Source organism: Microtus oregoni, unplaced genomic scaffold (assembly GCF_018167655.1).
Source record: "Microtus oregoni isolate MIOR12 unplaced genomic scaffold, Mior012 000044F_ref0000062, whole genome shotgun sequence".
NCBI lineage: Eukaryota > Metazoa > Chordata > Mammalia > Rodentia > Cricetidae > Microtus > Microtus oregoni.
Genome location: NW_024543218.1, coordinates 9,792,039 through 9,806,332, shown reverse-complemented (window position 1 = coordinate 9,806,332; position 14,294 = coordinate 9,792,039). Strand labels below are relative to the sequence as shown.

Genomic DNA, 14,294 nt, shown 5'->3' with positions numbered 1-14,294 from the left:
CAAAACAGAATCTAGCAAAAGACCTCAACTCCAGTGCTTGCCTCTATCTATACTTGGGTAGGGATTATGAGGAATAGTGCAAGCCTCATCACAGAGAACCACAACCTCCTGGGAAGACTCGGAATGGAAGGGGATCTTATCCCATGAAGTACCACATAGCAGGCTTTGGAAGAGCCTGAAGAATAAAGGAAAGGGAGATTGCTTATTCCAGGCCTGAGTATCCCTTGATCTGCTATTGCCTGGCTCCGTGACCTTGCTGGCTGTGTCTTAGTCAGAAGCTAACATTCCCAGATGACACCTGGCCTTCTGCAAACCAGGAATTCTAGGAGCGATGCTGTCATTTCTATTGCTGTCATGGCACCTGCTTAGCAAGCAACTTACGCTAAGTAATTCTGGAGAAGGCACGGGACGAAGAGCTTTGATGCCTTAATTTACCGTCTGCTCGTGACTGGTCCAGATCTCGGTCTGCATATTGTTCCATCGTGACGCTGCCTCAGCTGCTGTGTAGTCCAGGCTGGGTGGCTGAGTTCATTTGTTGCTTGGCAGGGTGAAAAATAGCATCCTAAAGTTTATAATTTGATAGTTATTATTGATAAAAATGGCATTTTTTAAATCATATTTTTCCACAAAAGTTACAGAAAACAGAAGACAATAAGGGTCACTCGTTTCAGACATAATCGTTTCAGATTTGGCTTATTTGTTTTTCTTGCCAACTCTATACATTGATAAATTGTTCATTTTTAAATGAGCATATCATTCTATATATACTTAAAATTCTAATTTTTATTTATTCTATATCAGAAATATCTCCTTACCTTTTAAGATTTTTAATTATTTGAAATTGCATAATTTGGGGGTTTCATAAAATTTCATTGCATGTCTGTCTCATAATTTGTTGAAGCAAACCTTTATAGTGCTGGCTCAGATTTACCCAGTGTGTCATGTGACTATTTTTTACTGATGTGCTCTGAAGGTTTCTAAGAGGCTCATGATGGCAATTAATTTCATATATCTATCTATCTAAGCTATGGTGCCTTGTTGCTTTTACCAATCTCTGGTCCTAATGTTTCTGTGAAGGTAATTTTTAGATATGATCAACATTTAAATCAGTTGACTTTAAGTAAAAGAGATTATTATGAGCACTAATAGTTGAAGGCCTTCGTTAGGGAATCCTAGGTTTTCTGGAAGAATGAGGAAATCCATTTCAAGACTGTAACATAGAAATTCTAGCTTCCAGCTTCCCAGTGTGGTTTACATATGTCAGCCTGAGATGGCCACATCATTTCTTGTGTGAGCTTCCAGCATGCAACGTTGCCTGCTGATTTCAGTCCTGCAAGCCTCCACCATTGGGCAATTCCTTGAAATAAAATACACCACCTGTTGGGTCTGTTTCTCTGATGAATCACAGTTGGCACGCAGATGAAATAGGTCCTATTTGCTTTGTGATTGCAGCCAGGCCCCTTTTCTCTATCCCATCAGTTAGACTGTCCACAAGAAGTCTATTATAAATTTTCCTAATATTTATAGAATTTGCCTACACTCAAGACTTTTACTTTTTCGAGACAGGGTTTCTCTGTGTAACAACCCTAGCTGTCTTGGATCTTACTCTGTAGACCAGGCTGGCCTCGAACTCACAAAGATCCACCTGCATCTGCCTCCTGAGTGTTGCAAGTTGCCCAGCACTTACACTCAAGTGTTATATAGTATAATTCCCATTCTCTGATGGTGAGAGATATTCCCTTTTTCGTGTGTTTGCTAAGATGCAGGGAGCTCCCCATATGCAGGCAGAATTATGACCTTCCCCCTCCTTCCAATTTGTCACTTCCCTTCAAATTTTCTCTTTTTCTCTATCTGTGAGATTTCTTAATTCTTTGTGGAAAGGACACGATATAAGAAACTTTGTTCTACCTTCTATGTCTTTTCCTTTATCTGCCTTCAGGGTGGCTGTTTCCTTCTTCTCTAGCTGAACAACGATTAATATTCCCTCCCTTCTTCCTAAAGACCAGAGAGATCATCAAAACAATTCTGCTCTCCCTTCTCCTGTTTCTAGGGATGTTCTGTATCCTGTTATTGCAATGGCTTCCTACTTAGTTGTCTTTAGGAGGGCCACCTCTCTACCTACACCGTGTGAATGGTGACTGGATCAGCCCTCATGTATTTAAAACAGACCTGGTCAGTAGATGAATATAGAACATAGAACAATTGAGCAGAATATCAGCTGGGCTTATATAACTCAACGAAGTCTGTATATTATTATTTCAATCTGGCAGCCTGTGTTTAGAAACTCTGTTTTGCAGGGGAAGGACACCTACAAACTCCCAACAATATGGTTACCTGAGCAAGACCAGCACAATGACAGTACCAGTTGACAAGCTAGTCTAGACACGACAGTCCCCATGCTCCCACTCCTAAAAGAAGAGCCATGGAAACAATGGCTGCCGAGAGAGGGAGATCAGTTGTGTCTGGGAATGAACTCTATAGAGCTTGTCTAATGCCAGGGGCCATCTCCAGACATGCACATAGGAGTAAAGCTACATGGACGCAGTTGGTCATATATACACGTGTGCACACATGTTTGTATGTGCATTGGGATATAAATGAGTAAATCAACATATTTGGATGTTCTTGGGTATATTCTCATAGATGTTCATACATGTAACAATAATGGGAGGGAAATCTCAAGGGAATTGCATAGGGAGAGGAAGGGTGTAAGGATGCTGTAAATTCAGTGCTGATGCATAAAATTCTCCAAAAAAATTTTAAAAAGTCATTTTGTTGTATCAAAATTCTCTGCATAAAATGTAGCTCAATGGTGGCCATTGGACACTTACTCAGATTCATGTGGTATATGAGTTGCCTCAAAGACACGAAGTTCATAGACATACATTAATAACTCCAGAACTCAGAACTGCAAAACATCGGCCAACTCCAGGTTCATGTTTTGCTTCCAGTAAATGCTATTTTGGCTGATAGTTACATTAAAATTACATGGAAAATGCAAATATTCAAGGTAGAAGGCATGCGACAGCGAATTCTTTACCTGTCCAGGATTATTTTATCCTTTGATGACAAGAAGATGTGGCAGCTTGGCACATTTGGGATCCCAGAAGGCAATTCGAGCCAGACAGCCCGTGAAAGGCGTTATCGGGCAGAGATCTCCAGCGACTGAGGAACATGTGGTGAGCATGGCGCTCAGAAAGTAGAAACCTCGCATTTTCTTCTCCTGGGAGTACAAAGTGTAACAACATCTAATGTCTTTTGTAAAATCCTTCCTGTATTTCTTGTTCATGCATCCAAATGGCTGTTCTCCCAAAAGGCAAACATAGTTTGAGTTCCAGAATTTGGATCTAACCTCAGAGTTTCTCTAAACACCACCCGTCTGATGTTTCTTTAATATGGAGATTAACTGCAAACATGAAATTAGCTTCCTTGGAACATTCGCTTTGAACTCAGCTTTCCTGCTACTGAGGAGATGATCTTTTGAACTGATGCCTTGCCACATGGCCGGTGTGTTCAGAGCTTGGATGTCGGCCAGCCTCACTTAGCCCTTCTTCTTTATTTAGCTTGCTCAATATTATTGGCAGGTTGCTTCCACCAAGACCCATATGTTCTGAAGGGTTTTTGATAACTTCAAGTAGATTCGATGTCTTTCATGGGAGTCTGTGTTCGCTGGGTAGAAAGACTGAAGTGCCAATTATCATAGCAGCAGCAGAAGCTGAGTTGCTTTTGTTTCATTGGACATCGAAGGGAATAATACGTAGGCCCTGTGGTTGGTTTTTTGAAGCAAAACATGACTGAATTACTTTGGATTAAATGATGTATCCTTCCCGAATGACCTTGGAGGCTATCTAAGACTGTGTCAGTTTTCTCTAGTCTTATCATTTGATGATCAGCTTTATCATCCAGGGAGAATTGAGTTTTATAGTGAGCATGACTCTTTGCTTCTATGTTGGCGAGTGTATGAAAGCAATGCGATCTGCACCATCCATTTGGAAGCTTCTGGAACCTCAGGATAACCAGAGAATAACAAGATGGAAACATCTAGAGATGCTGGGTTGTTGCGTTGGTAGCCTCACACATTGCTTTCTTAGCGTTATTCTCATTCATAATGTGGAAAACTGTTCTTTTCAAGCCTGTGAATATTAGGAACAGCACCAACTAGGTATCTGAAATGTCCTTCTAATTCGCACATGGCAAGTTTATTGGATGATGATTTGATTGTGTAAAAACAGCTTTAGCGATTCAGTGGTGGCTTTTATACATGTTGGGAGTTATGTGTGGCATGACTAGTCGTCTTTTTAAAGTAAACACAGCACACAGTACTTTAAGCCTAGTAAAGCAGAGACGTATCCTCATTTTGTGCATTTTCCATCCTCAAAACTAAAGTGCCATATGCTAGCTTGTGAAAGTATAGAGAATTAGAAGGCTGTGTTACGAGGATGGAAGCAGTAGATAAAAAGCTGGGGACTATGGGACATTCCATCACTCAGAAGCATAAAAGGAAGACAGGGTAGCCAGCAGAAGAGAGCAGGTAGTTGTTTTGTGGGAAATATAAGCTGGGCAAAGATGCAGAGAATCATCAATGCTCAGGGTTTTTTTTTATTTTAATGATTGCTACTTTAATGATCTTAGACAAAATATTTTCCTCCAACATATAATTTCTTTCACTATCTAGTACTTATAATACACATTGGTGGACATTAGTCAGAAAACAATTTTACAGATATTTTAATTTATTTATTTTCTTTTTGGGGGTGATTTGGAGACAGGTTTTTGCTGTGTAGCCCTGGCTGTCCTGGAACTCACTCTGTTGACCAGGCTGGCCTCAAACTCAGAGGTTTGCCTGCCTCTGCTTCCTAAGTGTTGTGATTAAAGGTATGTGCCATCACACCTGGATTTAATTTAAATTTTTTTAAGTTAAATTTTCCATAGGATTAAACTCACTTGCCCCTCATGAATCAGGTTGTAGTAATAGGGGCGGCGGCGGGGCTGTGTCCCCAACACCCCAGCCGCCTGCCCGGCTAGCTTATGCCCCGAAATAATTACACTGACACTGTATTCTTTTAAACACTGCTTGGCCCATTCTCTTCTAGGCTAATTCTCACATATTAATTTAGCCCATTTCTAATCATCTGTGTATGGCACCCCAAGGTGCGCTTAACAGGAAGATTCTAGCCTAGTCCATCCTGGGTCGGAGCTTCATGGCGTGTGTCTGCCCCGGAGCAGGGCATGGCGTCTCTCTCAGGCGTCTGCTCCAGAGAGGAGAGCTGTCGAGACTGACCCCACTTCCTGTTCCTCCCAGCGTTCTGTTCTGTTTACTCCTCCCACCTATCCTCTAACCAATAAAATGGGCCAAGGCAGTTCCTTTATTAGCCAATGACCTTCCTCCATCATCAGGTTTTATTCAGAAACATTTTATATTTGATTAATTCATATGATTAAATGTTTGATCAGTCCTAATATCCTAATAAATGACTGGTCTGAATAACAGAAAGCAAGAAATCTTTCTTGGTGAGGATGGTATTTTATGACTCGTAAGCACTTGATTTTCAAGAATAATGGTTCTACCATCAACAACTGCTTGAGAAGCTGTATGGAAAAGGACTCTCTGTATAAGTATATAAGGGGGTGTATGTAAGTAGTCTAGTCTCTATGGGAACCCATATGGGATTACCGTGCACCCGGCTATCCCACTCTTAGGTATATACCTGGACGGCTCTGAGTCAGCACATCAGAGAGAATTGAAAAGCTATGGCAGCTACTGCACTATTAGTAGTAGCCAAGTTATAGAATAGACTTAGGCTCCTGTAAACAAATGAATCCATAAAGAAAATGTGACACACATGGAGCTTTATTTAGCTCTAAATAAAATTCAAATCACTTGATTTTTCAGGACAATGAGAGGAACTGAGATCATAATATTAAATAGAATAATCCAAACTTAGAAAGACAAACATACTGTGTGTGTGTGTGTGTGTGTGTGTGTGTGCGCGCGCGTGTGCGCGTGTGTGACTTTTGGGGACAGGATAGGAAGGAGAGGAGAGTAACAGGGCTAAGGATCTGTGAATATATCATTTTGAAACTTATTATTTTGTATGATAAACAACACACACACAACACACATATGTACATACACACACGCACGCACACACACGCATACACGCACGCACACACACGCATACACGCATGCAAGTAATAAGACCTTACTTAAAAGTGCTAGAATTAGTCAAGGATAAATACCTTTTCTTTTTTATGTAAAATAGAATTTTTTATTTAGTTTTCCCAAATCTGAGTTCTCTCTCGGTCCAATAAATCTTGTCGAATCTCCATCTTCTCACACAAGAGTGTAGAATGACCCTCTTACCAGCAGCAAATCGAAGATATGACACTTACCAAGTTGAGGAAGAAGCCTGTGCTGAAGTCAGGTTTAGTTTTGTAAGCTTTGATTGGTGCAGAATTTTCAAGTTTCTGTCTATGACCTGTTCTTGCTCATATTATGAAAGCAGACTTTTTCTGTAGGGGAGACTATTTGGGAAGAAGAGGAGGAAAGGACAAAAGTGGTCAACAGAGGGGTACATATAACCAAAGTGCATTATGTATAAATGTCTGAAGATCTCATAATGCGACCCATTTTTTTGTATAATTAATTTATGCTAATGCAACCTAAAAAAGCAGAATTATTATTTTACATTGAAGTTTTGGTTGAAGTTAGCACTAAGTGTGCTGGGCATACTACAAACATTGTTTTATGAAGTCATTTATAAATTTCAGAGGATCATGAAGTTTAGGTAAAACTCCGGAGGCCATACAGTGAGTGGAGACAGAGCTAGATCATGCCCGGGGCAGACCCTCCAGGCTCCATTTCGACCATTTGGAAAAATGTCTACTTTTGTTCTGTACTTTACCATGTTTCCTTTCAATGCACCAGTCAGCTGCTGATCTTAAACCGCACACCCTTCTTGTGTTACTTGAGTATTTCTTGGCCATGTCTGGCAGGACATGTTTGTTTAGGGTATCCCAAGGGTACTTTGACTTGAGAACTATTTGGAAGCTCTTGGATGTATTTTCAGGCTCTCTCTTCTGATCTTTTGGTATTTCTGAAAGAGATGGCAACACCAGAGAGTCATGAATGTTGGACAGAAAAATCTAGAACCTTCTGTCTCATACTCTTTTCCTTATTGGTTTGCCTGAAAATTTCAAGATATTATTTTTTTTTCTGCTGTGTAGTACTTCATTGTATAAATTTACAACATCTTCTTTGTCCATTCTTTGGTCAAGGGGCATGTAGGTTGTTTCCAGATTCTGGCTATGACAAATGATGCTGCTATGAACATAGTTGAGCACATGTCCTAGTGGCATGATTGAGCATCCTTTGTATATATCCAAAAGTAGTATTGCTGGGTCTTGAGAAAGGTTGTTTCCTAATTTTGTGAGTAATCATCATACTGATTTCCAAAGCAACTGTGCCAGCTTGCACTCCCACCAGCAATGCGGAAGTGCTCCCTTTACTGTACAACCTCTCCAGCATAAGCTGTCATCAGTGTATGTAATCTTGGCCAATCTTACAGGTGTAAGGTGGAATCTCAGAGTTGTTTTGATTTGCATTTCTCTGATGACTAAGGATATTGAGCATTTTCATAACTGTCTTTTAGCAATTTTATATTTCTCTGTTGAGAGTTCTCTGTTTAGGTCTGTACTCCACTTCTTATTGGATTATTTGTTCTTTTGATGACCAATTTCTTGAGTTCTTTGTATATTTTGGAAATCAGACCTCTGTCTGATGTGGGGTTGGTTAAGATCTTTTCCCATTCTGTAGGCTGCTCTGTTTGTCTTGTTGACTGTGTCATTTGCTTTATAGAAGCTTTTCAGTTTCAAGAGGTCCCATTATAGTTGTTTCTCTCAGTGTCTGTGCTACTAGGGTTATATTTAGGAAGTGGTCTCCTGTGCCAAAGCATTCAAGTGTACTTCTACTTTCTCTTCTATAAGGTTCAATGTTGGTGGTTTTATATTGAGGTCTTTGATCCATTTGGACTTGAGTTTTGTGCATGGTGGTAGATATAAATCTATTTTCACTTTTCTACGTGTTGATATCCAGTTATGTCAGCACCATTTGTTGAATATGCTTCCTTTTTTCCATTTTATATATTTCACTTCTTTGTCAAAAATCAGGTGTTTGTTGGTGTGTGGATTCTTATCTGGGTCTTTGGATTGGTCCTCCTGTCTGTTTTTATGCTGATACCAGGCTGTTTTCAGTACTGTAGCTCTGTAGTAGATTTTGAAGTCAGGGATTGTGATGAGTATTATTCTTTTGAAATGTGTGAGGAATTTTTCTGGGATTTTGTTGGGCATTGAGTTGAATCTGTAGATTGCTTTTGGTAAGATAGCCATTTTTACTCTGTTAGTTCTACCTACCCAAGAGCATGGGAGATCTTCCCATTTTCTGGTGTCTTCTTCATTTTTTTTCTTCAAAGATTTAAAGTTTTTGTCATACAGGTCTTCCACTTGTTTGGGTAAAATTATTCCAAGATACTTTTGTTATTTGTAGCTATTGTGAAGGGCGATGTTTCTCGGATTTCTTTCTCAGCGCACTTATAATCTGTGTAAGAAAACAAAGAATTTTCATTGTGCCAAAAGCCAGCATTTCTTGGGAGCAGCTGAGACGTGTTCATTTGATCTTGATTTGAACATTGGATGAGGGGAGGAAGTGTTGGCTTCTGAGTGAGGGTAGACTGATCCAAGAGGAGAAGCAGCCGTTATCAGAACACCTGCTGACATGGGGTAGCATTTGCTCCATCATTGCAGACTCAGCGCACTGAGTTAGTCTGAGAAGAGTTCCTTAGGACACTTCTGTCATTTTACAGAGGAGCGGATGAAGCACAGACAGGTCAAATGTTTGCCCAGAGCCACACAGCCAGGAAGGGGTCATTCTGTAACCAGAGCCCAGTCAGTCCCGCTATCAGTCAGCCTCCATACAAACACAGTGGAGAGGGAGAAGCTGTGAGGTGGCAGACAGCGAGGAGAGCCGTGTGGCTTGGGAATAAAGGTCAGCGCGGGGGAATTGTGGGAAATACATAGCAAAGGAGTTGGCGGGGCCATGCTATGAAAGGCTTTGAGACAATATGAGCATAAATTTCCTTTGGCAGAAAAGAAGGGGACACCGAGGATGTCAGTGGGGAGCACTGTGGTCGGAGCTAGGTTGCAGGAGACTCAGACTGGAATGCTGTCAAGTATGGAGACAGGGAGAGGTGTGACTTCTTAGGGACCGAGTGTGACAGCATTGACAGTAATGAGGGTCATTACAAAGGGAAGGGGGGTCACAGAACCTAGGAATTCATTGGCCCACCTAGAAAGTATGTTAACCTTTGACCTCCGAGAAAAGCAGTGGTCACAAAGGGTTAACTGAATATGCCTGCTGTGGAGAATTCTTGGGCATTAACATTTTCTACTTTCCTTCAGTTGTATCGGATGTCCTTGTGATAGGAGAAACAGTAGAGACATCAAAAGTACCTTTTAACTCCACAATTCTTTCTAAATTTCTTTAAACTTATAGGCTATACTGCTGATTTGCAGACTTCAAAGTACACAGAAGGATCAGGGTCAGAGAGAAAAATCATTTCTTACAGAGTGATAAAATATGCATGCAAATCCCATGACCTGCCACGGAAATTATTTATGTGCTAATGTGACTTTGTAACATTAATTGCACAGCTTAATGTCCCCCCCACCCTTAAGTTGCTTTTTCTCAGAAGGCTGTGGTAAATAAGGTTTCTTTATTGTTTATTTATTTATTTATTTATTGTGCTGCTTATGGATTCAAGACTGCCATGCCCTTCTGAGGCATTCTGGCCAGAACACTAAATGGATGCATTTCCTTGGGCACACGTGGGCGCTGTTATCCCTCAATTAGGTCAGCTTTTAAGACTCAATTAGCTTTTACTACCTAATGAGAACGTCATCTCAGCATATATCGGTCATAATTTTCTTCAGAATTAAAACGCTGGTCTTAAAATATTTTTCCGACATGTATGCATGTTCCTCTCCCACTCCCTAGGAGGGAAGAAACCGAGATAAATGCACAATAATGAACAGTCTCCTGCTTTATGTGTTTGTGGGATCCCATTAGTATCGGAATCTCTATGCTTCTGTGGATGAAAGGTTTGTTCTCTATTTGTGTGTCTGTATGCATGTGTGTGTCTGTGGGTGCTCATGAATGTGCAGGTATACATACGAATCTTACCTGTGCACATGAGGCCAGAGATCAATCAACCTTGGACTCTCATCATCAGCTGCCTTCCACCCTAGTTTTTGAGACTACATAGTCTTACATCGGTCTGAGGCTTGTCAATCATGCCAAGCAGGCTATCCAGGAAACATCAGAGATCTGCTTCTATGTTGGCAGCTGCAGTGAGGTAAAAATCAAGGAGCCCATGGGATTCCAAGTGTGTGCCAGCATGTTGGGCTTTCTCAGGTCTCAGTGGTGATTTCTTGTCTTAATTTTCATAAGGTAGGTGGGCTATGTCCATTCTTGTTGTTGTTGTTTAAGTTTTTTATTTTGTTTTTTCAAGACCAGGGTTTCTCTGTAGTTTTTGAGCCTGTCCTGGAACTTGCTCTGCAGATCAGGCTGGCCTCGAACTCACAGAGATCCTCCTGTCTCTGCCTCCCCAGTGCTGGGATTGAAGGCGTGCGCCACCACCACCTGGCCTATGCCCTTTCTTGATTGTGTGGTGCCCACACAGTTATTTTAAATAGGTCCCCTGACCTTTACAGGGCTTTGAGGCCGTGAGGGAGATGAGTTTTCCCAGTGCTGCCCTGAATGGAGGGTGCGTGTTAGGGCCTGGAGGGGTCTTTGTGAAGGAGAAACGATGATCAGGAGGTCTGAAGGGGGCAGTCTGAGAACCATTATGTGAGAACTCCATCTGGTTCCAAGTTCAGGGACTTAGGACCTGTTGGCTGTGCCGCCTCGGGCAAATCACTTAATAAACACTCTCAGCTCCTATTCCTCAGTTGCTCCACACCGCAGGGAGATTTAGGAGAGCAAGCGAGAAAGTGTCTGCAAAAACCTGTCCCGTGGAAGACGTTCATGCAAGCAAAAACAGTGGTGCCATTTACTGTTCGTCCTTCTAGGTGGAGGAGTGTTATTTACCAAGCTGGAAGCTGAGATTGGTGCACATTGTCTGCACCTGACTGAAGAGCTAAGGCCTCTGGCTGATCGCTTGTCTCTTCCACTGTGGGATTGCAGGCAGGTAATATCTACTTTTGATAGATTTTGTTTGCAAACTAAGAAGAGTGTTAGAAATCTGTGAGGTTTCCTTAAATTTCAACTTGTGAGTCTATAACCATCCACAGGGTATACTTCTCGGTTTTTCAAAGGGAGGATGAAGCATGTTATCCTCTATTTGTTTCTTATGCCTATAAACTAATTCAATTACACATAGTCTATAATATCTCTCATAATTTCTCTCCCCATATGTTGGTTACTGTTTCTAATGAAGAGTTCTATAGACAATTACGAAGTATCAAGGATTAAATTCAATCAGGATTCTAGAGAAACCCCTTTATAGCTGAAGACAAAATTGCCTTAGGCTGCTTTGCAAATGATCATATCTGCATCATATGATAGCTTACAAATCCATTCAGAATGCTCCCTCAGTTATTCGGATAACTATCTGGAGCTTGCCTCCGAATTCCAGTCCTAGAGAAGAGGCATCCCCAAATAGTCACCTACAAGCTTTGAAAATTACATTATGTTTTTAACAAATGTAAGTGATATCACCAAAGGGGAAAAGATCTTTATTAAGAAAATAAATTACAACATAAACAGGCATTTCGGAAAAGCATCCAGCATATACAAGATTCGCTAGTCATCCGAACTTTTTGTGGCTACGTTAACAGCTGTAGGGTATGAGCAGGACTTTGTTGTAATGAATAAATAGAAATTTGAAAGTGGAAGATAGGTGAGCTGCTCTTTATTACTATGGAAATATTCCTGTCCGTTTCCCAAGGGGTTTGAAGTCTCTAGAAGCTTTGTTAAAAATGCAGCACCACAAAGGAGTGGGGAGATGGCTTTTGGACACTGCCAGTCCCAATGCAAATTTGTGCCTTCTGAGGAACTACCTGGGAAGATTGCTGTTTCTCTCTAGCTTTAGAGGGGGATAATTGGCAAGCATCCCATAGTTTTATGGTGTACAATATGATGACTTAATAGAAAGAGAGAGGGGAGGAAGAGGGAGAGAATGAATATTACCTATCACAATCAAGCTAATTAAGACATCCTTCAGTTACCTCATGTAGTTAACACTTCCACGCACGGATGGTGAGGTGGTGAGGATATTGAAGGTCTACTCTCAGCCAATTTCAGCCACACAATAAATATTATCAACTATAGACAGCATGCTGTACATTATACCGCTAGGACATGTGCATCTAATACATAGAAGCTTGAACCTTTTGCTATATAATATCTCATTCTTGCCCAGTCCCATCCTTCCTGGTCACTAGAGCTCCCATTCTGTTCACTGTTTCTGTGTTAGAATTGTTTATTTTTTTTGATTCAAACAGTTTTTTTTTATCATTTTGTGTCTGATTTACTTCACTTAGCATGATATCTTCTGGGTTCATACATATCAAAATGATATCAAAATGTCAGTTTTCTTCTATTTCTTATAGCAAAATCACACATGCATGCACATAGGCACACACACACACGCCTGCACGCATACACACATACCCACCCAGCCATTGATGACATAAATAAGAATCCTGCATGTTGTAATGCAAGGATAAAATCACACACACACACACACACACACACACACACACACACACACGTGTTAGCCCAGGCTGTCCTTGAACTTACAGTGGAGAGTAGGCTGTCCTTGAACTTGTAATCATTCTGCCTTAGCCTCTGTAGTGCAAGGACTATAGGCTTGTACCACAGCGTTCGATTTCGATGTGTATTCTTACCGCCCTTGTCAAATGTAGTTGACCATAAATATAGGAGCTGTCAGTTTGGTTTAACAGAGAGACACATTGGGCCATGGGTTCATTTTTATGCTAGTGCCCATTCTGCTTCCATTCTATGATTTACTTGGCAATATAGTTTGAAATCAGAGACTATGAGGCCTCTTGTTTTGACTCGATTCTGTTTTTGCTATTCGCTTCTTTCTTTTCTCACGATTTAGTGTCCCTTGAGAGTCCACATGAGCGTCAGGGTCAGTTTTTCTGTTCATGAAAAAGTCTTTTCTCTCTCTCTCTTTCTTTCTTTCTTTCTTTCTTTCTTTCTTTCTTTCTTTTGAAACAAGGTCTCACTTTGCAGATAAGGCTGGCCTAAAACTCACAGCAATGCCCCTGCCTGTGCCTCCAGAGTGCTGGGATTAAAGCTTGCACTCCATGCTCAGTTTCATGGGGATTTTGACTGCACTGACCACTACATTGCTGTAGGTAGTGTTGGGGGCTGGGAGCTGAGGTATTGAGGGCCTAGAATACATTATGTAGCCTCTACCCTGTGTCTCTGGTCCTCTAGCCTAAAAGCGGCAATTCATCTAACTAACAGGAACAGAATGCATTTCCATCCACTCATATCTTCTTCAGTTTCTTTCACTAATATTTTATGATTTCCCTTGGGCAAGCCTTCACATCTTTGGTTAAAAAGTTTTTTGTATTATTGTGAATTAGATTGTTTTTGTAATTCCCTTGGAATTTGTTCATGGTCGGTGTACAGAAACATAACTTGTTTTACGTGTTAAATTTATATTCTGCTATTTTACCGAATTTATTTTATTTTAATTTTTTTTTTATTTTCTGAAACAAAGTTTCTCTGTTACTTTGGAGCTTGTCCTATAACTAGCTCTGTAGACCAGGCTGGCTTTGAACTCACAGAGATCCGCCTGTCTCTGCCTCCCAAGTGCTGGGATTAAAGGCGTGCGCTACCACTGCTTAGCTTTCATTGGTTATTTTAAACAGTCTGTGTGTGTGTGTGTGTGTGTGTGTGTGTGTGTGTGTGCGTGTGCGTATGTGTGTGCGTGCGCATGCGTGCGCGCGGCCGCGTTTGCCGTTCTCCTACATAGAAGACTGGGTTCTCAGATAAGTGTCACTTCACATTCCTTTTTAGTTAGGACGCAGCCTCCATCTCCCCTCCTTCTCCTTTTCTTTCTCCTTCCAGTTCCTTCCTTCCTTGCCCTCTCTATCTTTCCCTCCCTTCGCCCTTCCTTCCTTTGCTTCCTTTCTTTTGCCTCTACTTATTCTCCTCTCCTCTCTCTTCATGTAACTGCTTTTGCTAGAGCTCTCCGCACTGC

The 14,294-nt window shown here is 41.1% G+C and overlaps 1 long non-coding RNA gene across 2 annotated transcripts in view; it reads left to right on the top strand.

Annotated features, from left to right (window-relative positions):
- LOC121434773 overlaps positions 1 to 14,294 on the top strand; it is a 69,494-nt gene that overhangs the window by 39,534 nt on the left and 15,666 nt on the right. For both annotated transcript variants that reach the window (XR_005972503.1, XR_005972502.1), the window contains exon 2: positions 11,125 to 11,243. This is a non-coding gene — a long non-coding RNA (uncharacterized LOC121434773). The remainder of the gene's footprint in view (positions 1 to 11,124; positions 11,244 to 14,294) is intronic.